The 22,963-nt window shown below is 51.2% G+C and overlaps 1 pseudogene across 1 annotated transcript in view; it reads right to left on the reverse strand.

The window, feature by feature from the left end:
• Positions 1–396: 396 nt before the first annotated feature.
• LOC311175159 (olfactory receptor 11L1-like) overlaps positions 397–22,963 on the reverse strand; it is a 44,801-nt pseudogene continuing 22,234 nt past the window's right edge. Inside the window, exons 4-6 of the transcript in view lie at positions 2,508–2,613; positions 2,256–2,403; positions 397–459 (exon numbers count right to left, since the gene is read on the reverse strand). The product of the transcript in view is annotated as an olfactory receptor 11L1-like (transcript). The remainder of the gene's footprint in view (positions 460–2,255; positions 2,404–2,507; positions 2,614–22,963) is intronic.

Below are 22,963 nucleotides of genomic sequence, written 5' to 3' on the forward strand. Positions count from 1 at the left end.
GCAGGAGAAAATGGGGTGTCTTCTCCTGGGAGTGCCTCTGGCTCAAGGAGAGCCCAGGGTGTTGCGGTGACAACAAACTGGTGAATGGGAGCCAGGAGCAGGCTGCACAGGGCAGGACACTGTTGAAAGAGATAGGCCCGGCCTTCTTAGTCCTGGAACCAGCACATGGAGCAGCTGTGGGGCCAGAGGACACCGGGAAAGGAGGGCGGGATGAGAAATGTGCTGGCATCTGAGGTCAGGGTTGGGGGTTCCCAGGCATCTCACTGTGGGGCTACTCAACACTGAGATGGGGACCAAGCCCTCCCCTGGCCACGGTTTCAGTCTTATCATGGTGTCCATGCGTCAGCTTCTGGGGTCCCTTGTCCTGCATCAGTTAACAGCCCCCAACATTCTGGGTCACTTCTCATGATCCACACCCTTGCCGGTGACCCGCTTCCGGCGCTTGGTTGGGCTCCGTGACTGTGGGACTGGGGGACCGGGCAGCCCTTACCCTGCACAGAAAACACCTGCAGGTGACAACGATGGGGCCACTCATGAGGAACAGACTACAGTGGTCAGAACTACTGCGGGTGAGTCCTTCTGCAGGTCTGGCAGAAGCACCAGGTACACCTCCTGTCTCAGCCGCAATCCTGGCCACCACTGGGCAGTGCATGTCACTCACGCCCCTCAGCCTCGGGCTTCCTGCCTGAGCATGCAGAGGGGCTTCTCCATCACTGCTCTGCTGGGGGCTGGTTTCCTGTCTAGTCAGAAATTCTTTCTGGGATAATGTTATCAAGTCCAGTCATATTTGTCAGAAAACAATTCACAAGTCATATTTTTTCCTGATTTACATCATTTTCATTAAACTCTTATTTCACTTAAGAGCACACCATTTGTTAATGTAGAAATGTGCAAAATATTTCCCTTTAGTTGGGCTAAAATGTTACAATATCATTTTATTTTAAGCTGCCCTGTTGGGCACCACGACTGGGGGTATCCTCATGTCTCAGGAGAGGAATTTCTCAAAGCACCAGGATAAGGGCAGCTCCACAGCTGATTTAGGACAGCTGGAGAGGCTGGGCAGAGTCTGGAGGGGGTGAGCAGCAGAGAAGCGGGCAGTTCAGGGGTCTCTCTGGGAGGGGGAGGGGCCCTCGGAATTGAGTCACTGTGCTGCCCCCACTCCTGATTCTGGACTAAGTGGGGAGCCCCTGACCACCTCCCCCTTTTCCACTTGGCAGACACCATCCAGAACCGAGCCAAGCCCAGTCATGGGAGCCGGGGCAGTCGTCCTCATGCTAGTGTCTGGGCTGCTGGGAAAACCTGGTCCCGGAGGGGATGAGGCTCTCCCACCCTGGGTCACCTCCTCTTCCAACCAGGCCTCGAGTGTTGATTCTGTGTCTGACATGCTTTTTTCCCCTTTAAAATACCAAAGAATATTATGAAGTTTTTTAAATAAATGTTCCTTGTGTAATAATTCTGCCTCTTGCATAACACTAATCTCAAGTTTCTATATGTTCTCTTTGCTTTTCTTCTATCTAAAATTAAAAGTAACAATTTTCACTAAAAACACACATTTTTCTTTTATTTCCTCTAACATCTCTCATTAACAGATACCTGCTAAGGACAGAAACTAGGTGCAATTTTTCTTTTATTTCCTCGAACATCTCTTCAACATATACATGTTAAGGACGGAGAATTGGTGTGATTTCTCTTTTATTTCCTAAAAACACACATTTAATATTTCCTAAAAAACACACTTTTAATAACTTATCTCAACCTGAAGAAGGAAGGATGGTTTGCCTGAGAAGAGCAGATTGAATCCTAGTATGATTTTCTACTTGTACGTCAGCACCTTCAATATGAATTACTAAAGTTTTAGCCTGTAGGGTAAATGACTGAAAAGTTAGTCTTATTCTCAGCATCCTGACATCAACCTCCATGGCTGGCCCCTGTGGTCTTGCACATGTGCCTGTGATTGTGGGCACCTGGGTCAGAGCTCCAGGGCATGCACATATATAATGGGGACACCAGTGACAACAGGCGAGGGGGTGTAAGGGTGTTGTCACTGTGAGATCCAGAGGCCAGGGAGATGGTCAGAGAAATGGAGGGAAAGAACTGGTCAATCCTGTAAGTCAGCATTAAAGGCCTGAAAAATCTACCAAAGGCCACAAAATTAACCTTTGTCTGTGAGAGCAACAATGGACTTATTGAGCTAAATGGGTGGAAAACAAGTGGCGGAGTTGGCAGGATTTTATGCAAACAGAGAGAAGACCCACCGAGTGGCCTCTGTCAATTGAGTCAAAGACATTGTTGGAGTAGCTGTGGGAGCACAGCTGGTGGCCAATGTTCAGGGAGAGCTGCCAAGTGCAGGCAGTGGACGAGGCCTGGGAGATGCAGGACAAGCTGCTGTGGAACACCTGGGACCTTGCGGGGAGGAGGAGACAACCTGATGAGGACCCATATACTAGCACTGAGGCTGCAGACTTGACAGGGAAAATGAGCCCCTTTGCCTGTCATACAGAGCTCACCCAGTGGCAAAGATCACACTGACTGACTCCAAGAGAAAATCCTGCCGAGGCAGGGTCTTTGGGAAGTTGACAACTATGATTATGGGGCCTGGGGGTAGAGGGTCATCTGCAGACCCGAGGAGATGAAGATCCAAGGATGGCCACTGGGCCTTGCTGGCCTAATGCAGCCTATTGCAGGAGTTGCCATGCGCTCAGCCTGGCATAGCAGTGCAACCATGGGATGGCTGAGAATGGGGGCAGGGCCAGTGTGACAGTAGCCCAGGGCTGGCAGAGCTTGGCGCCCTAGCCAGGTCTCTGCAGCCAGGCAGGAGATTCATCAGGAAGCCAACTCAGAGAAGGCCAACCACTGGTGCCAAGGTCAGGAAGTCCTGAGCGGTTGAGAAGCAGCTGAAGGGATGCTGAAGTGGGCAGTGAGTCTCTTAAAATAACCCGTGGGTGATGCCTGGTCAATTTTGAGTAAGTGTCAGGTGCCAAAGAACCTGTCCATTAGGGGAAAGGCGGGGAACATGGCTTGTGGTGGAGACCACAGCTGGCAGGGTCCAGAGAGTGGCAGCGTGGGGGTGGGGGGGGATGCTGTCCTCGGGTCCCCGCCTGTGATGCACAGAGGGTTGGCTGCAGTTCACAAGACGTAGTTTTCTTTCCCTCTTCATTGAAATCAGATTCACTTTTTCTTCCTTGCCTGCCCTTGTCTCCCTCCCTCCTCTCGCCTGACTCATTAGTTCCTTCCTACCTTTATTTTCCCTAATACCTGCCCCGTCACCCACCCACCTCCTAGGGCCCCAGGAAGGGTGCACAGTGTGTGACAGTGACTTTCCAACTCCCTGTGGATGGGGCTCATTCTGGTTCTGATGACGGGGCCAAACCCGGGTCCCCTTGGCGGTCAGGGGAGGTGATAGGGCCTGAGGGGGAACCAGGTCCTGGATGCAAAGTCTCCTGGGATCCCTGATGGGGCCAGTGATTCTGGAGGCTCATTACTGGGAATCCCACTGAAGTCCACAGGGATGAGGGACACCCGGTCCCCTTGGGGTGAGGTCCAAGAGGAAGGGGATTGTGGACACGCCAGGGCCCGGGAGGAGTGGGGGATGAGACAGTGAGCCCTACAACCCATCGGAGGAGTCAGTGAGCTGGAGGCCTGGACCCTAGATGTCAGAGTCCAGCACAGCAAAGGGCAGCTGGGAACTGGGCCTTCGAGAGAGGGTTGCGTTTCCTCCTGTCTCTGTGAGGGTGAGAGTATTGTGGGAAGCAACTTCTGAGTCAGTGGGCGCATCAATCCAGACTGGGTGTGTTGGTCAAATACTTTTTTTAAAATGTAAGGTTTTCAAATTTTTTAATTTTTAAGTTACTGACATATTTCATGTAACCCCACACGTCAAAGTGTTAGTATTCAACATGAAATACTTATGTTATTGTTTTCTTCAAATAGTGACTTTAATTTCTTTATTGAAGTAACATTTTTTACCACACAGTATCATTTCAAAATGCATTTTGTATTTCAAAACCACTTTAGTTGGGCCTCCCTGGTGGCGCAGTGGTTGAGCACTGGGTTGCAAAGCTGCCTGCAGCCTCTGCACTGCTGGTTTGATGCCTGGCTGCTCCCCGGCCATCGGAGGAGGGTCCCACATGGCGCGCAGACCTGTCCTGCCGCCCGCTGCTCCCCTCAGCAGTGTACTTCGGTCCTTCTTCCTGCTCTGCTCCCCGCTCTGGCACTGGTGAATTCTCTCACCCTCCCGTGCTTCAGACTGTACCCAGTGCTTGTATGTCTAAATAAATAAATAAATAAATAAATAAAATAAATAAATAAATCTTAAAAAAGCACTGTAGTTAAAATATTTATCTTATAAATGAAAACAAATGAATTATAAACGCAGACAAATAGTTCAGTTTCAGAAAGTCTTGTTGTTCTGGGATGAGTTTCTAACAGAGAAAATACACTTTTTACTTTATGGTGTTTCACATATTATGATCTTCACTGCATTTATCATTTTATAACATTTTGATTTATGGTCTCTACAGTAACTATAGTATAAAAACATTATTTAAGTACATTCTACTCTTTCTGAGTTGAAACTATATAAATGTTAAATGAAATCACACTTAATGGACACATTTTGGAAGCAGTGAAGAAGAAACCCAAGAGAAATTTAAAATAATACAATGGTATAGAATGTAAAGCCACACATATTCATCACAAAATATTATAAAAATTAAGTGAATTGGACAGAAATGCATGTCCTTTTCCCATGATCTATGTTGATATACACATGTAGATATCTATTTTGGACCTGATTTTATTTTATTTTAACTGAAAACAACAACAGATATAAATAAAAACTAAATGTCAGTATTATGTATCTAAATCACTGGAAAACTTTTTACATAGGTTACAGCAGGTTCCAGTTTAATCTCCTGTTTTCATTATAAAAGTTGAATTGTTGCTCAGAACTCTTAGTTATTTTATATCAGCACATTCTCCTAAAGATCCTGCCTCCCCAGGTCCTGCCCCTCCGCCACCCCACAGAGGGAGGAGAGGATGAGATTGGGGAGGAGGAGAGAGGGCAGGGCTGCCCCGTGTCCAGACAGGAAGTAGGAGCAGAGGGACTAGTGTTGTAAAGAGGGGTGTTTTCAGTTGAGTTTGTTGACAGATATGAGATTTTCAGTTTTTCATATTTTGTAGGGGAAAGTTGAAATTTTTCAGTTTTCTTAAGTTTTCAGGACTTATTAGAAAATATAATAATGGCACATTCACATGAGTGGAAATATATGGACTGAATAATGAAGTCTATGCAGATGATGATTTTTGACTCAACTGGAGCTAGAAGGAGTAATTATGTAGAAAGTAGAATGAATTATTACCCAATATGATAACCCATATATTCCACCTTGGAAGATTTTGACATTTTCTTTCCTTCTCCTTTCTCAGTACAGATTGGGTGGCCAATCTTACGGTCATGACAGAATTCATCCTCCTGGGGATCCCCACACAGAGGACCATGGACTTCTTGCACCCACTGCTCTTCTCCCTGGTCTACCTGTGCGCCTTACTGGGGAAATGGCTCATCATCCTCATCACCACCCTTGACTGGCACCTCCACACCCCCATGTACTTCTTCCTGAGGAGTCTGTCCTTCTCTGGCATCTGCCTCATCTCAGCCACGGTCCCCAAGTCCATTGCCAACTCTCTGAGGCACAGCAGCTCCATCTTGTTCCCCGGCTGTGTCCTCCAGGTATTTATGATGGTTATGTCAGCAACTACAGAGTTTTACCTACTCACAGCAATGAGCCTTGACCGCTATGCTGCCATCTGCCATCCCCTGGACTATGACCTCATCATGAGCAGGGACAGGTGTGTGTAGCTGACAGCTGTGTCCTGGCTGGAGACATCATCTATGTGATGCTCAAAGCAGGTACCTTCTCCTTGTCCTACTGTGGGTCCAACGTGGTCCACCAGTTCTTCTGTGACATCCCCCAGTTATTGGTTATTTCCTTCTCAGGAAATTTAATCCACAAACTTGTCCCCCTTCTTATTAATGTGACATTGGATATGTGTTGTTTTATTTTCATTGTCATTTCCTATGTCCACATCTTCTCTGCTATCAGGAAGATCCCATCCACAGAAGGGAAGGCCAAAGACTACTCCACCTGCCTCCCCCACCTGCTGGTTGTGGTGCTGTTTCTCTCCACTGGATTCTTTGCTTATCTGAAGCCGACCTCAGAGACCCCGTCCATGTCTGACCTGGTCATTTCTATGTTCTACACGATGGTGCCCCCCACCTTTAATACCATCATATACAGTCTGAGTAACCAAGCCATGAAGTTGGCTGTGTGGAGACTGATGAAGGGCCGTTACACCAGCAAGTAAAGTTCGCCATTCTTTCCTTCAGCCACACAGACCATGTACAAGTGCACGCCCGTGTCCTTAAGCCACGCTCACAGGTGGTATGTGTCACAGGGTCACCAGGGCCCCCCTCTGTCCTCTGAGCCCTCCCCTCCTTTCTCAGAGCCCTCAGGAGGTTGTTCCCCAAGACTTTTCAAGTTTTCCCCTGCTCACATGCCTGTTCTCTGCTGCCCGGAGTGCATGTCCCCCGGGGAGCTGGTCCTGGGGACTCTGTGTCACTGGCTGGGGTTTCAGGGAAAGGAGAGAAAGGCCCGGGCAGGTGTGGACGGGGTCAGGTGACCCCAGCATTGGTCTCACAAACACAGCAGAGCTGCCCACCGGCCACAGTGGACGCAGGGCTGGGCTGGATGCAGCATTCTGCACTGGTCTTGAGGGGCCAGGCCGACCCCAGACCCCACAGGCGTGGGCGCACATCCCTTGGGATCTTCTGGTGGCATGTGGTCTCAGGGCTGGCAGACTTGGAAGGGGTGGACAGGCCTTGGGGTGTCCAGGAACCGGGGCTGCTGCGGGGCCTCAGGAGAGGCGACCACGAGCACCCCCATACAAGGATGGCCCCCCCAACCCCACCCACCCAGGTCTCCAGCTCCCCCACCTTCAGGGTGGTGCCATTTTTGCTGGGCTGCTGTGGGCTTGGCCTGGTGGTCGCTGCGGACCTGGGGTGAAAGGGTACAGCACGTGGGCCTGGGACCGTCCATCCCCGTGTCCTCCTCCAGTACCCCCCACTGTCTCCGCCTGGCTTGGTGGGGCTCCTGAACATACAGGGGGAACCCACAGCTGGGAAAGGGCCCCCTACTCTGCTGTGTCAGGGCTGAGTCATAAACCACCCTACGGACACGCCGACAGTGCCTCCTCGGGACTGACCAACGTTGGAAGGTAAACACAAGCTTCCCTCACACATGACAGCAGTTCCAGTGTAATGACAGAGTTACAGGTGCTGAGAGTAAATGACATTTTTAAATAAAATAGTTCCGAGAGACACGAACAAATTCCCATGACAGATGATCCAGGTGCTTCCCCGTCTCGCTCCTGGGGATTGCTTGGTTTCCCTCCATCCCTCCCTCCCTCCCTCCCCCTCCCACCTCCACACGCCCATCCCCCACCTGCCAGGCCCAGGAGGGTGCACAGTGGGTGAAGGTGATTTTCCAGCTCCCTGTAGATGTGACTCATCCGTGGCTCTGACCACAGGGCCACACCAAATCTCCGCGGGGTCAGAAGAGGGGATGGGGTCTGAGAGGGGACCAGGTCCTGTCCTCCCTGGGTAATAACTAAGGAAATCACCTCTGGCACACTCAGTGCCCTAATTGCTCAGTGGCGGTTATTTTAGGTTGAGGCCAATTAAGCCGATGACTGGGGAGAGAGCACAGCCCTCCTCCCCAGGGATGAGCCTGGGTCGGAATCGAGGACAGAGAGCACCCGGGGGACCAGCAGGAAGGTCAAAGCTCCTCAAGTCCCCTGTCCTGGAGTCAGACTCCTGCCTGTCCTGAGTTTTCTGAGGCCCCAGAGCTGGTGTCATGGCCGCACAGCTGGGATCTGGCATCTCCTCTGTGCGCGCCACTTGCTGGCTTCGCAGGAAGCAAAATTTAAAAGACAACTTTCCTCCCCAGGCTGTGGAGGTTGTGCTGGCGTGTGTCCAGGGAAGTCAGCTGGGTTAGGGGGACGGTGCTAAGTCAGGGAAGCTAGAGTTAGAAGAGACCCAGAGGCCCTCCAGGGCGGCCCAGAGCCAAACGTGGAGCTGACTGAGTCACCAAGGTGCCTGGCAGGTCCACAGCCACAGGGGACCAGGCAGTGGCCGAGGAGGGTGAGGCCTTGTGGTGCTGGGGTGGTGGGTGTGGAGACGCTGCGGCCGGGGACTACACCCTAGGTCGTATGCACCCCATCATGCAATGTTACCTCAGCGATGAAAAGACCACAGTTTCAAAAAATCCATAGATTATAAAATTCTAGATTTGAGAACAAAGTTGAAATTGTTCATTTCACAATAGTAGTAATTCACAATAAAACATTTCACAATAAAAGTAGTAATAGCTAAAGGGGTATTTTTATTGCCTGGTGCAGAAATTGTGCAGTTTTCACAATCAACTGTCGGGAGCAGTTTCAGTGGAGAAAACAGTTTTTTTCTCTTTAATTAAAGGTGTATCTCTGATTGTGATTTTAATAGATTTGTCTCTTTACTGCATACATATGACAAATATCTGGTTCCAGAGCTGCCCACTATGTGTTCAGCACACTGAGCACACTACGGGACTTTGCGTTAAATTCTAAGTGAAATCACAAGAATTAATGACAAGACATTAAACTCAATGAAACCGAACAAATAAGGCTAAATATAAAACACTAACACTGTCCTTCCCAGTCTCTAGTAAATCAATGACATATTTGATTTGAATGGAAATTCAGGAGCATGGAGGCAATGCCTGATGAGTTGAGACCTTTCATGTTGTGGTGAATATTGATTCTGTGAATGAGATGGGCACAGCCAGGTCAGTGTCTCCTTAATCTCCTAGTAAAAGCCCAGAGAGTAGAGCCCCCTGCGTGTGGGTTTTGCAGACAGCAGGTGGTGTTGTGGTGTCTCATGCGGTGGGTAGAACAGATTCTGGCACAGGGTGCTGCTCTCCAGGCCTTGCTGACGTTGGATTCCCAGACAGTAGGCGCATGGGTTGGCTTGGCAGGGCCTGGGGGGACGGGACAGAAACAGGCGGGCCTGGTCCACTGGGCATTCCGTTTATTGGAAAATATAGGAGGGTTCTTCAGGTCTTGTTAGTGTAAGTTGAAATTCCAAATCTTTGTGTCTTTCATATGAAAGCTTGGACGAGGCAACAGGGCACATCCAGAGTGAAAATGCAGTTCTTGACAGGAAAACACTACTCAGAGACCAGCTAGGGATGAGACTCAGGGGTGTGGGTGGTGAGAAGCTGCTGTGATTGGTGTACAAGGCATCCAGTTATGCTCAGTCTGGGGAGACTGGACAGCACTGATTTCTTCCTCCCCACATTTTTATATAGTGATGGTGCCAGTGGTGATCAATCTCACGGCCATGACAGAGTTCGTCCTCCTGGGGTTCCTAACCCACGGGACCGTGGGCTTCTTGCACCTGCTGCTCTTCTCCCTGGTCTACTCTTCTACCTGGTCTCCATGCTGGGGAACGGGCTCATTGTCCTCATCACTACCCTGGACCGGCACCTCCACACCCCCATGTACTTCTTCCTGAGGAGTCTGTCCATGGATGTCTGCCTCATCTCAGCCACGGTTCCCAAGTCCATTGCCAACTCTCTGAGGCACAGCAGCTCCATCTCGTTCCCAGGATGTGTCCTCCAGGTCTTTATGATGCTTATGCCAGCAGTTACAGAGCTTATCCTGCTCACGGTGATGAGCCTTGACAGCTATGCTGCCATCTGCCTCCCCCTGCACTATGACATCATCATGAGCAGGGACAGGTGTGTGCAGCTGACAGCTGTGTCCTGGCTGGATGTCTGTCTATTGGCTGCGATGAACACAGCTGGAACCTTCTCCTTGTCCTTCTGTGGGTCCAGCGTGGTCCACCATTTCTTCTGTGACATTCCCAGTTATTGGCTATTTCCTGCTCAGAAAATTTATTGAATGAACTTGTCCGCATTCTCATTGGTGTGGTGTTGAGCACCTGCTATTTTATTTTCATCATCATTTCCTATGTCCACATCTTCTCTGCTGTCAGGAAGATCCTATCCACAGAAGAGAAGGCCAAAGTCTACTCCACCTGCCTTCCCCACCTGATGGTTGTGGTGCTGTTTGTCTCTGCTGGATGCTTTGCTTATCTGAAGCCGACCTCATGGACCCCGTCCATGTCTGACCTGGTCATTCCTATGTTCTACACGGTGGTGCCCCCACTTTTAATCCCATCATATACAGTCTGAGGAACCAAGCCATGATGCCAGCTATGGGGAGACTGATGAAGGGGAGACTCACCAAGGAATAATGAGAAAGTCGAGGTCGTGACTCATTACGACACTCTTATTTTAAAATTTCTCATTACATGGTTGACAGAAACTGAGGGGAACCAGGGAGGCTGAGGAGGCCTCACCGGGGATGGTGGTGTAAGTAGAAAAAGTGGATTTACTTGTTATCCTCCTGCAGGAGTTGGGAGCAGAGGCTGGTGTCTGTGGAGGAGGAAGTTGAGGCAGGTTTAGTCTCTGAACTCAGGGCTTCCTGAGGTGGGACCCCAGGTCTTTGTGGCCTGGAGCCCACGTGGGTGTTAAGGGGAACACCCTGTATCCTCAGAATTACCACCAGCCTTTGCAGCTGTAGATGGGCTGGCCCTGCTAGTGACTATCACGGGATCCCCATCTACCAGGTCTCAGGGCTGTTCCATGCAACCCCTCAGTTCCCTGGTCTGTTGGGAACTCTCTGCTGGGCCGAGGACACTGAACTTTTTACCCAAAAACCCAGGGTCCTACAGGGGAGTGCTGACCCTCCCACAGGCAGCTGGGTCCACCCAAGCTGGGGGGTAGGTGTCCCGGGTATGCTGTTCAGGCCAAGCACTAACTGTCCTTTGCCCAAATCCCAGGGACATCGTCAGACCCGGACGAGTGACCATGGCTTGGCTTGGCTTCCCCAACAGCTCTGGGCCCCACTGAGTAGCCCAGGCAGTACCCTGGGAGCTGGTCCTGGGGACTCTGGCGCTGCTGGTAGGGGTTTCAGGGAAAGGAGAGAAAGGCCATGGCAGGTCTGGGACACAGGTGTTGGGTCCGGCCTCGGTTCACAGACACAGCAGAGCTGCCCACCGCCCGCAGTAGACACAGGGCTGCAGTAGACACCTGCATCCCACGGTGGTCTATCAGGGACAGGCCGACCCTAGGCCCCATGGGCACAGGTGCACACCTTGTCAGGAGCCACTGAGTGGCACGTGGCCTCTGGATGGGAGGGCCCAGAAGGGGGTGTACAGGCCATCGGAAGTTCCAGGAGCCAGGGCTGCTACAGGGCCTCAGGAGCAGTGCCCATGTGCACCCACAAGCCATGATGAGTCCCCAAACCTGCCCAACCCAGGCCTCTGGCTCTGCCTCTCCCATGGCACCATCTCATTGGGCAGCTGTGGGCTTGGCCTGGCGGACTTTGTGGACATGGGGGACAGCGCGTGGGGACCATCTATCCCCTGTGTCCTCTGCCCGTAACCCCTGCTGTCTGCTCCTAGCCTAGTGGGGTCGTGAGGACTCTGGGGAGACCCACAGCCGGGAGAGGGTCCCCCCACTCTGCTGTGTTGGAGCCGAGTCACAAACCACACCAATTACATGCCGCACAGCGCTGCCTCGGGACTGACCTGCAGTGGAAGATAAACACTAGCTTCCTTACATACGGCAACAGTTCAAATGTAATGACAAGAGTTACAGGCGCTAAGAATAAATGATGTTTTTAAATAAAAGCATTTCTTAAAGACATGAATAAATAAATTCATGTGTGAGAAGACCCAGGTGCTTCCCCTTCTCGCCCCTGTGGGAATTTCGTCCTGGTTTTCCTCCCTCCCCCTCCTGCCTCCACACTGCCTTTCCCCACCTGCCAGGCCCAGGAGGGCACACAGGGGGTGGCATTGACTTTCCAGCTCTCTGTGGATGGGGCTCATCTTGGCTCTGACGACAGGGCCACCCCCATCCCACGAAGTGGTCAGGGGAGGTGATGGGGGCTGAGGAGGAACCACGGTCCTAGCCACACAGGGGTAAAAACTAAGAAGGCGCCTCAGGCACCCTCAGTGCCCTAATTGCTCACTGGGATGTGTTACAGGACGACACCAATTAAGACAGTGAACAACAGAAAAAATATATGCACTTGTCCCTCTGGAATAAGGGCCCTGGTGGCTGGAGCCCCCGGACAACAAGCTCATGGAGACCACAGGACAGACAACAGCTCCTCAGGACCCTGGTCCTATCTACTTACTTGTCCCAGCGGCCAAAGGCTTAAATATTCGGAGATTTCTGAGGAATCTACACAGTTACCATGCTGGGAGTCTAACATTGTATCCTGTGCTGCAAAGATTCCAAGAGACACCAACTCCACAGGACAAGTGGACTTTCCTCACAGGCTGCGGGGGCTGTGCTGGCGTGTGTCCGGGAAAGTCACTTGGGTTAAGGGGATGGTGCTAAGTCATGGAAGCCAGAGTTGAAGAGACCCAGAGGCCCTCTGGGGTGGCACAGAGCCAAACATGGAGCTGACTGAGTCACCAAGGTGCCCAGCAGGACCACAGGTGCAGGGGACCGGGAAGCGGCCAAGGCGGGTGAGGCCTGTGGTGCTGGGGTGGTGGGTGTGGAGACACCGCGGCAGTGCAGCTACACAGTAGGTTGTGTGCACTGACTAAAGCAATGTTACCTCAGTGATGAAAAGATTAAAAATTTAAGTTAATATTTCTTAATCATTTTGAATGAGAAAAACTGTATTAATTCATTCATTTTACAAATAATTGAACTAAAATATCTAAAGGGATATTGTTGTTCTCTGATGCACAAATTGCTCTATTTAACACCAAATTATTCTAGGATGAATTTCAATGGATTTTTCCCCTTTAATTGAGACTGTAACACTGATGGAGAACTTAAACGCTTTGTGACCTCATTTAGTGTACTTACGACAACTGCTGAGTTGTGTGACTGTCAGGACTGCACACCACATCGAGCACACTGAGGCTAAAGTGTGTCCAATAACAAGGGAAGTCATAACTCCTGAGGAGAGAGTAAGGAATGAAAGGACACTCGAGATAAAACAATAATGCTGAGGACTGAAAACGCTGGTGTTACACTTTCCACACCCGAAACAGTAATGACATACACGTGAGTCAGGGTGAAGCCCACGGGCTCTCTGAGGGGCCATTTCCTGCTCAGTTTAGCTCTCGCTGGACATGGTGGTCAGCAGTGGTATCTGACCACCGGTGGACATGCATCTGGCTCTGTCAACAGGGCTGCTGTTGTCTTGTAGGCCATAATGCCCGACAGAGATGCACCCCGTCTCATGTCATCACTGCAAACAAGATTTAAGTCTTTCAAGACTTTTACATCTATGACTGGAATTCATCCCACGTTGTTTTGTTGTTTCAATACAATGTGACCCATTGGGTCCTGTAATAATTATAACATTTCATGTCACAGCTTCCCTGATCTACCCACCAGCACCTTCTGTCACTCCCCACGATCCATCGAGCAGAGAGCTCGAGCACAACATTCGAGGGTCAAACCGTAAAGAGAGAGCAGGAATGTCACATAGCACAAGATTAACACCTCCCTCACTTACGTGTGGGCGATACTGACAGAACCTGCACACAGGGGACCTGGGGCCCTGGGACTGGCAGGGACAGCCACACGCACAGACTGTATGGCTCAGCCCCGGAGCAGCCTCCTCCCTGCACAGATGTGCATGAGTCTGGGGGGGGGGGTACAGAGGGGCTGGGAGGGGCCCAGGGTGGACAAGCCCATCCTGCAGGAGGGATGTGTGGATGTGCCCCAGGAGGAGACTCTGCAGGAAAAAGTTTTTTGAGGCATCAGAGATGGGAGGAAGGTTGTTTGAATGGCAAAATAACAAAGTGAATTACATAGTGCGCAGGGCTCCAGCAATCTCAGCTCAGGGAGTGTGGAATTGTAGGGACTCCAGTGCCCAGAGAAGCATTACAGGGATCTGGACATTTAGACAAGTCATTTCAGGAGAGGCTGTGTGCTGCAAATGAGGAAGACACAGCTTCATAAATCTCTCTTGAAATTTTGGATGTTAGAGTTTCTCTAAATTGAGTGCTTTGAAGATACAGTAAATGGAAGATTTGGGGGAGAGAACGAGGAGGTCCTGTGATATCTCACGGTCCCTAAGGCTTGTTGACAGTTTAGCTTCTTGGACATTGTGCTGACCTCAGCTGTTTGAAGATGGGAGAGGAGATGGGACAGCAAGATCGGGGCACAATGTAGCAGTGCTGGTCGCGTCCTGTTGTTTTATTGAAAGAACTGGGAAGGCTATGCTAATGTTCTGATGGGGTGGGCTGAAACTTCATAGCCTTCAGTGCCTTTCACGGACTACATTGCCCATGAAACAGTGCATAGCTCTGCAGAGCACCACTCGGGCGATGAAAGGTGCTGAGGCTCAAGGGATGGAAGGAACAATGATGGTGAATGGATGGTGAGGTTATCACATAGACACACACACTTAGGTCCAACATGGGGAGCCTGGACGGAGGCATTTTATTCCTCTTTGTTTACACAGATGATAGCTCCAGGGGTGATCAATCTCACAGCCATGACAGAATTTGTCCTCCAGGGGTTCCCCACCCAGGGGACCATGGGCTTCCTGCACCCGCTGCTCTTCTCCCTGGTCTACCTGTGTGCCCTGCTGGGGAACGGGCTCATCGTCCTCATCACCACCCTGGACCGGCACCTCCACACCCCCACGTACTTCTTCCTGAGGAGTCTGTCCTTCATGGACCTCTGCCTCATCACAACCACGGTCCCCAAGTCCATTGCCAACTCTCTGAGGCACAGCAGCTCCATCTCCATCCTGGGCTGTGTCATCCAGGTCTTTGTGCTGGTTATTTCAGCAACTGTGGAGCTTCACTTGCTCACGGTGATTACCCTCGACTGCTATGCTGCCATCTTCCACCCTCTGCATTATGAGGTCATCATGAGCAGGGACAGGTGTGTGCAGCTGACAGCTGTGTTCAGGCTGGGTTGGGGTCTCTGTGCTGTAATGCACAGAGCTGGCACCTTCTCCTTGTCATACTGTGGGTCCAGCGTGGTGGTCCACCAGTTCTTCTGTGATGTCCCCCAGTCATTGGCTATTTCCTCAGGAAATTTAATGAACAAACTTGTCCCCATTCTCATTAGTGTGGTCTGGAGTATCAGCTGTTTCATTTTCATCCTCATTTCCTATGTGCGCATCTTCTCTGCCGTCAGGAAGATCCCATCCACAGAAGGGAAGGCCAAAGTCTACTCCACCTGCCTTCCCCACCTGCTGGTTGTGGTGCTGTTTCTCTCCGCTGGAAGCTTTGCTTATCTGAAGCCGACCTCAGGGACCCAGTCCATGTCTGACGTGGTCATTTCTATGTTCTACATGATGGTGCCCCCCACCTTTAACCCCGTCATATACAGTCTGAGGAACCAAGCCATGAAGTCAGCTTTGGGGAGACTGATGAAGCACCAGTACACCAGCATGGGAGATATCATTGTTTTCCTAAATTAATTACACCATCTACATTCATGAACCCAGCACGTATTTAGATTTTCCCTCTAACTGTCACCATCACTATTTTAAAGTAAAATAAGACTTTTCATTTCAGATTACCTTTGACAAATTTTAACATTTTTCTATTCTTCAAAAATATATTTCCTGGGCTTCCCTGGTGGCGCAACGGTTGAGCACTGGGTTGAGAAGCTGCCCGCAGTCTCTGCAGTGCTTGTTTGATCCCCGGTCACTGGCGAGGGTCCCACATGGCGCTCAGACCTCTCCTGCTGTGCCTGCTGCTCCCCTAGCAGTGTATTTCTTCAGTGGGCATGGTCTGCTCCCTGCTCTGGCTCTAGTGAATTCTCTCACCCTCCTGCACTGCTAATTGTACCCAGTGCTTGCGTAAATAAATAAATAAATAAATATTTAAAAAATATATTTCCAGAAGTAATGCAGCCATTTGTGAAAACTCATATCTGTATGACATTCAATATATGAGTCTTATTTTTTTTTTTAATATTATGGCTGGTATGTGAAAGAATGTTCTAGATAGAACTCAGTCATCTCCAACATTTAAGGGAAATCAAGCAGTTGTAAAGGGGTTTGTCCTTGGGAGTACACAGTCACGGGACCCCAGTTCTGGGCACTCGGTACCCAAAGCCCCTGTGTGTGTCTCCACTGAGGACCCCGCCTTGTGGAGGGGAGGGGAGGGGAGACAGATTGTGGGGCCCCCCAACCATCACGATTCCTAATGGGGCAACATCCTCCAAGAGAAATTCATTCTTCTATTCAAAAGTCAAGTAGGAATTGCACTTGAAATGTCGTCCAGGTCTTTATGCTGGATTTGTCAGCAGGTGTAGAGCTGACCTTGCTTACAGTGATAAGCCTTGACCACTATGCTGTCATCTGCCACCCCCTGTACTATGACGATATCATGAGCAGGGACAGGTGTGTGCAGCTGACAGCTGTGTCCTGGATGGGTGGGAATCTATTGACTTTGATGCACACAGCTGGCACCTTCTCTTTGTCCTACTGTGGGTCCAACGTGGTCCACCAGTTCTTCTGTGACATCCCCCAGTTATTGGCTATTTCCTGCTCAGGAAATCTGATGAATGAACTTGTCCCCATTCTCATTAGTGTGGTGTTGAGTATCTGCTCTTTTATTTCCATCGTCATTTCCTATGTGCACATCTTCTCTGCTGTCAGAAAGATCCCATCCACAGAAGGGAAGGCCAAAGTCTACTCCACCTGCCTTCCCCACCTGCTGGTTGTGGTGTTGTTTCTCTCTACTGCATGCTTTGCTTACCTGAAGCTGACTTCGGGACTCCATCCATATCTGACCTGGTCATTTCTATGTTCTACATGGCGGTGACCCCCACCTTTAACCCCATCATATACAGTCTGAGGAACCAAGCCATGGAGTAGGCAGTGGTCATGCTGTTCAAGGGGATACTCACCAAAATGTGAAAACTCTACTTCTTCTTTACCATAATAGTTACCTTGTACAGTTCTATTTCCAATATTTCTTAATATTTTAATTTGAATCTTTGTTTTCCAAGACTTGAAGATTTGCAGTACTTTCTAAACAAAAATAGTGTGAGGGAGATGCAGGTTTTCCATACTCTCTTCAACTCACAAATGCACCGTCTCCCTCCCAAAGCAGCATGGTTCATCAGAATCATGCAGTTTTATTAAATTAATTTGAATTGTATGTACACTGATGTATAGCCACAAGTTTATTCCCCACATACTCCTTAAAAATCCTGCCTCCCCAGGGCCTGCTCCTCCGTCACCCCACAGAGGGAGGAGCGGATGACATTGGGGAGGGGGAGCATGGGCAGGGCTGCCCCATGTCCAGATGTCCCCACTCACGCATGGGCTGGGGGGAGGAACAAATCCATACCCGGGGGACACTGGGCCCTGGGACCGGTACAGACAGCCACATGCACAGAACATCCGGCTCAGCACTGGAGCGTCCTCCTCCCTGCACAGACATGCTTGAGTCTGAGGGGGACAGAGGGGCAAGGAGGGACCTGGGGTGGACGAGCCCATCCTGCAGGAGGGACGTGTGGGTGTGACCCAGGAGGAGACTGCGGGAGACGTGGTCTTTGGGTCCTCAGATGTGGAGATTCAGGGGCAGGGAGATGAGGAGACGAGGGGACGGACCAGGAGGCAGCAGTGAGGACACAGGGGCAGGAATCTGACAGAGGAGGCATCAGGACACGCTGCACAGCGACGCCGAGCCCAGATCATTCAGTTCCAGGACAGTGTCGGGTCCTGGGGAAGAGGAAAACAGGGACCAGTACACCCCATCTCCCTGCACACCCGTCTCTGTGGGGCCTCCCCAGACCAGGGCTGTGCTAGTGGAGCAGGGACAGACTCTCCAGGGTGGGGAGGGGCTGGGCATGGTCACATGTCCTCTGGGGCTGTTCCCTGGACAACCTCTGGGAGGTGTGCTGGGGAGAGACGCTAGGGCCTGGGGAGGAGGTGGGGAAGCAAGATTGAGGCAGTGGGGAGGGGCTGTCAGTCAGGCTATGAGATCAACCAAAGCATAATCCCACGAACAGCCTCTCTACTCTACACCCTCAGAGTGACTGCTAGGACATGCTTGTGACTGTCCTTGTAGGTATCATCTAGACTCAGACTGGAAGGTTTCACATATGTTGTATTCTGCTCAATATTTTTATGCAGGGGCCTCCCCGGTGGCGCAGCGGTTGAGCGCTGGGTTGCGAAGCTGCCTGCGGCCTCTGCAGCACCAGTTCAATCCCGGCTGCTCCCTGGTCACCGGAGGAGGGTCCCACATGGCGTGCAGACCTCTCCTGCCGTCCGCTGCTCTGCTCAGCAGTGTCCTTCAGTCCTTCTGCCTGCTCTGCTCCCCACTCTGGCTCTGGTGAATTCTCTCACCCTCCCGCGCTTCTGACTGTACCCAGTGCATGTATAAACAAATAAATAAATGAATAAATATTACATACCTCCTTAAAAAAAAATAATGTGAGAATGCAACTTAAAAAAATATTTTTATACAGATGATAGCTCCAGAAGTGACCGATCACATGGCTGTGACAGAATTCGTTCTCTTGGTGTTCCCCACCCAGGGGACCATGGGCTTTTTGCACCCACTTCTCTTCTCCCTGGTCTAACTGTGCCCCCTGCTGGGGAACGGGCTCATAGTCCTCATCACCACCCTGGACCGGCACCTCCACACCCCCATGTACTTCTTGAGGGGTCTGTCCCTCACGGACCTCTGCCTCATCTCAGCCACAGTCCTCAATTCCATTGCCAACTCTCTGAGGCACAGCAGCTCCATCTCCTTCCCGGGCTGTGTCCTCCAGGTCTTTGTGCTGGTTATGTCAGCAGCTACATAAATGAGCCTCCTCACAATGATGAGCTTTGACCGCTATGCTCTCATCTGCCACCCCTGCACTATGAGGTCACAATGAGCAGGGACAGGTGTGTGCAGCTGACAGCTGTGTCCTGGCTGGGTGAGGGTGTCATCTTTTTGATGCTCACAGCTGGAACCTTCTGCTTGTCCTACTGTGGGTCCAACGTGGTCCACCAGTTCTTCTCTTATGTCCCCCAGTTATTGGTTATTTCCTGCTCAGGAAATTTAATGAATGAACTTGTCCCCATGCTCATTGATATGGTGTTAATAACCTGCTGTTTCGTTTTCATCATCATTTCCTATGTCCACATCTTCTCTGCTGTCAGGAAGATCCCATCCACAGAAGGGAATTCCATGGCCTACTCCACCTGCCTTTCCCACCTGCTGGTTGTGGTGCTGTTTGTCTCCACTGGATGCTTTGCTTATCTGAAGCCGACCTTAGGGACCCCGTCCATGTCTGACCTGGTCATTTCTATGTTCTTCACTGTGGTGTCCCCCACCTTTAACCCCGTCATATACAGTCTGAGGAACCAAGCCATGAAGACGGCTGTGGGGAGACTGGTCATGGGTCCATTCCCCATCAAATGAGATATCACATGGTACAATTATACTCTGTCATTTATACAGATTCTCCCTCTAACTTTGATACGTCATCATTACAATGCAATCACTCCTGTCATTAGGTTTTAATCCTTTGGCAGAAATTTATTCTCATATTCTTCCATAAGGTGTAGTTTCCAAAAATATTGCAATCCTTTGCCAAACCCCTTCTTCTGTGATGTTTATAAACTGAATCCAGCTCAGGACTGAAAACATGTACATGTTGTAGAAAGAATGTTCTAGAACTCACACATCACCAGCATTTACGTGAAATGAAACAGTGGTAAAGGGGAGCACATGGGGAAGGGACCCCAGACCTGGGCATTGGTTCCCTCAGTCTTTGTGTGTCCACTGAGGGCCCTGCCCTTGTGGAGGCGGAGACAGCTGAGTGGCGTCCCCACCCCTCAACATTCTTAATGGGGCATCTTCCTCTAATAGACAGTCATGCTTCTGTTCAAAAGAAAAAGAAACTGCACTGAAGGAAGGATGGACAGAGGGCGAGATGTGAGGCCCTATCTCTACCTCCCTCGCCTCCCGGTGTGTCCATTCTCTGATTGCTCCCCACTCACGGGTGACCACTCACTGCGGCTTGGACCTGTGCTGCCCTTAGAATTACTGATGTAGAGCAGGTTTCATGGCTAAAGTCTGGATAAGACACAAAACTGTAAAACACTAGAAAGAACACAGGGCAGCCCTACTGGACACCCCCCCAAAGGTGGACTTGGGGACACAACTCCAAGGACAGAGAAACCGGCAATAAAAGTGGCCCCACCACACTAGCGAGCTCCTGTGCCTCAGAAGATGCCATCGCAAAACAGACTCCTGCTCTAGGGGAAGCTGTGTGCACATCAAACGCCTGGCAAGGGCGAGCGTCCAAAGTACACAAAACCTCACGAATGCAACAACAGGAAGGACTCCCCAACCCAACACGGCCTCAGGCCCCCAGAGACACTTTCCTCACAGGTCAGGAGGCCGCGGCCTCTCACACTTGCTGCTGAGGTTGAAGCAGCCCCGCTGCTGAGCCACTGACTGAGTCACAGATGCCAGTTTGCGCTGCATAAAATCTCTTGCATTCCTGATGCTTCTTTTGATTTTATCATTGGATAGAATATGAGTGTCCTGAATAAATCCTGTCACGTCGTTTCCTGCAGCGTCTGACTGTGTCAAACTGATCCTTTCCATCCCTCCTGCTCGCTGTCCCCTGTCTCCCCCCAGGGCCTCCGGGGTGACAGAGCACCTCAGCCTGTTTTCTGACACTCACACGTGGGCACCGGGGCTGGATGCTGCACAGCCAGGATAGAGGGAAGGACGGATATTCTCTTCACTGGCTGAGAAATTTTAGCTAGAAAAGTTTTAGTGAGGACACGGGATCCCTGCAATCCCCACCAGAAGCACCCCAGCTCCTCCAGTGCCCCACGACCTTCTCCCTGATCCCAGAAAGGACACCCTGCCTGAGGTGATGATCCCACCTGCCCCTGGCACCCACAAGTAGCAGGACAAAGTGGGTGTCATCTTCTACAGGTATCAGAGTTAGAGAGCATCAGGGGTCACAGTGGCCACAGGCCAGATCCCCCATGGACAGGGCATGGGTCGTCCTCGAGGCCAAGGAGGACGGACAGGGGTCCGCAATGTGTGTCCCCCTAAACACGCCTGTGGGGATCCCGGGAGTTGGGAAAATCACCACGCACCCTCCCCCTGCGGCCACAGCCCATCCCCGCTGGGCAGTGCATGTCCCTCACCCAGGCCTCGGCCAGCCCCGGTCTCCGAGCAGATGCCCCTGACCCCATCCCGCCTGCCCTTGGAGCCGTGTCTGCCTTGCAGAGCCCTTAGGGCACAAATATTCACATTATGCGAACACGCATCGGGGAGTTTCAGGGATTTGTCCTGTGTGTCCTCTCGTCCCGCAGGCCCAGCCGGGACAGTACATGAAGGGGTCACTCCTGTCAGAGGAGGACATGGAATTTGGTCACTCCGTGTCCCTCCACACCCGGCCTCACGGTCCATGCAGCTACCCCAGGGCGGCCAGCTCTGCGCTGACCACTGTCGGTTGGCGACAACGCCAGAGATAGATTCCCGCCGGCCACTCATCTGGAGGAGGCTCCTCGCCCCTGCGTGCCTTCAGCGCCCCTGAAACCTGTCCTACCTTCGCACGGCTGCCCATGGGCCCCCCCGGCTGCTGGCCCAGGCTTGGGCAGCTGAGGCAGACACGGACCCCGCCCTTCCTCCTGGCTGCCTGCGCCCTCGGCCCCCAAAGGGACCCCAGCCCGGCTGTGTCCACCCCATGCCCCAGGCAGGATTGTCCACATGAAGGTGACCTCCTCACGAGGTCATCAGCAAGTCAGACTCTCAGGCACTGGAGGGGCCGGCGGGAGCGTCAGGTCAGGCATCTTGTTGTGTCACCAACAACTCGCGATTCAGGGATCCAGCTTCTGCCCCGCCTCATCCAGGTCCAGGCTGTCTGCTCGTTGTCCTGCTCAGCCTGTCCCCCACTCTGCCCTCCCGTCCCCGCCAGTGTCTCCCCCCACTTGCCAGACCCAGGAGGGTGCATGAGGGTGGTAGCAACATTCCTGCTCCCTGTGGACGGGTCTCATCCTGGCTCTGACGACAGGAGCCCCCTGTCCCCTCAGCGGTCAGGGGAGGTGCTGGGGCCTGAGGAGGAACCACGGTCCAGGACACACAGGGGTAAAAACTAAGGAAATGACATCTGACACACTCAGGGCACTAATGATCACTGGGATATGCCACAGGACAATACCAATTAAGACAGTGACCTGAAAAAAAAAGGACTTGTCCCTCTGGAGGAAGGTCCCTGAGGGCTGGAATCTGGACCATGTCCAACATGCGGACACCAGCTCCAGAGCTCAAATAGCCCAGCCCTGAGGCCCTGCTCTGTCCATGAGGCAGCGCAGAATGGGTTGTGACATCCTGTGAGTACTCAGAGGCTCCCCATGAGCCATAACCATGGAGTGAGAGGCCGGGACGCCCTCTGCGCTGCCATGGGGACAACGTCAGGAGAGAGACTCAACGCAGTAGCAGGAACTTCCCCCCCAGACTGCAGGTATTTGCCCCCAGCCGTTTGCAGGGGAGAATCCACTCACACTTGAAATATTTTAGATGTCAACCGTCATTTTTAGACTTGAGAAAGCTCTGTCGTTAAACTATTTGTTTTAAAAATAATACAAGCTAATGAATTCTAAATGAGCACAAGTCACTCAATGTCCCACTGCCATATCAGCCTGGGGAGAGACTCAATGACAGAAAAAAAAATATATATATATATTTAAGATGATCAAAGATACTGACTTTCAATACATTGATCACATTAGAAGATTTTAATTTATGGGAGATGTGACGGTTTTTGCTTCATACCTGGATTTTAGCATTCAGGACACTGAGTTTGTTTTTGTACTGAACAAAATCACAACA

This window comes from Talpa europaea, assembly GCF_964194135.1.
Source record: "Talpa europaea genome assembly, chromosome: 8".
Classification (NCBI taxonomy): Eukaryota; Metazoa; Chordata; class Mammalia; order Eulipotyphla; family Talpidae; genus Talpa; species Talpa europaea.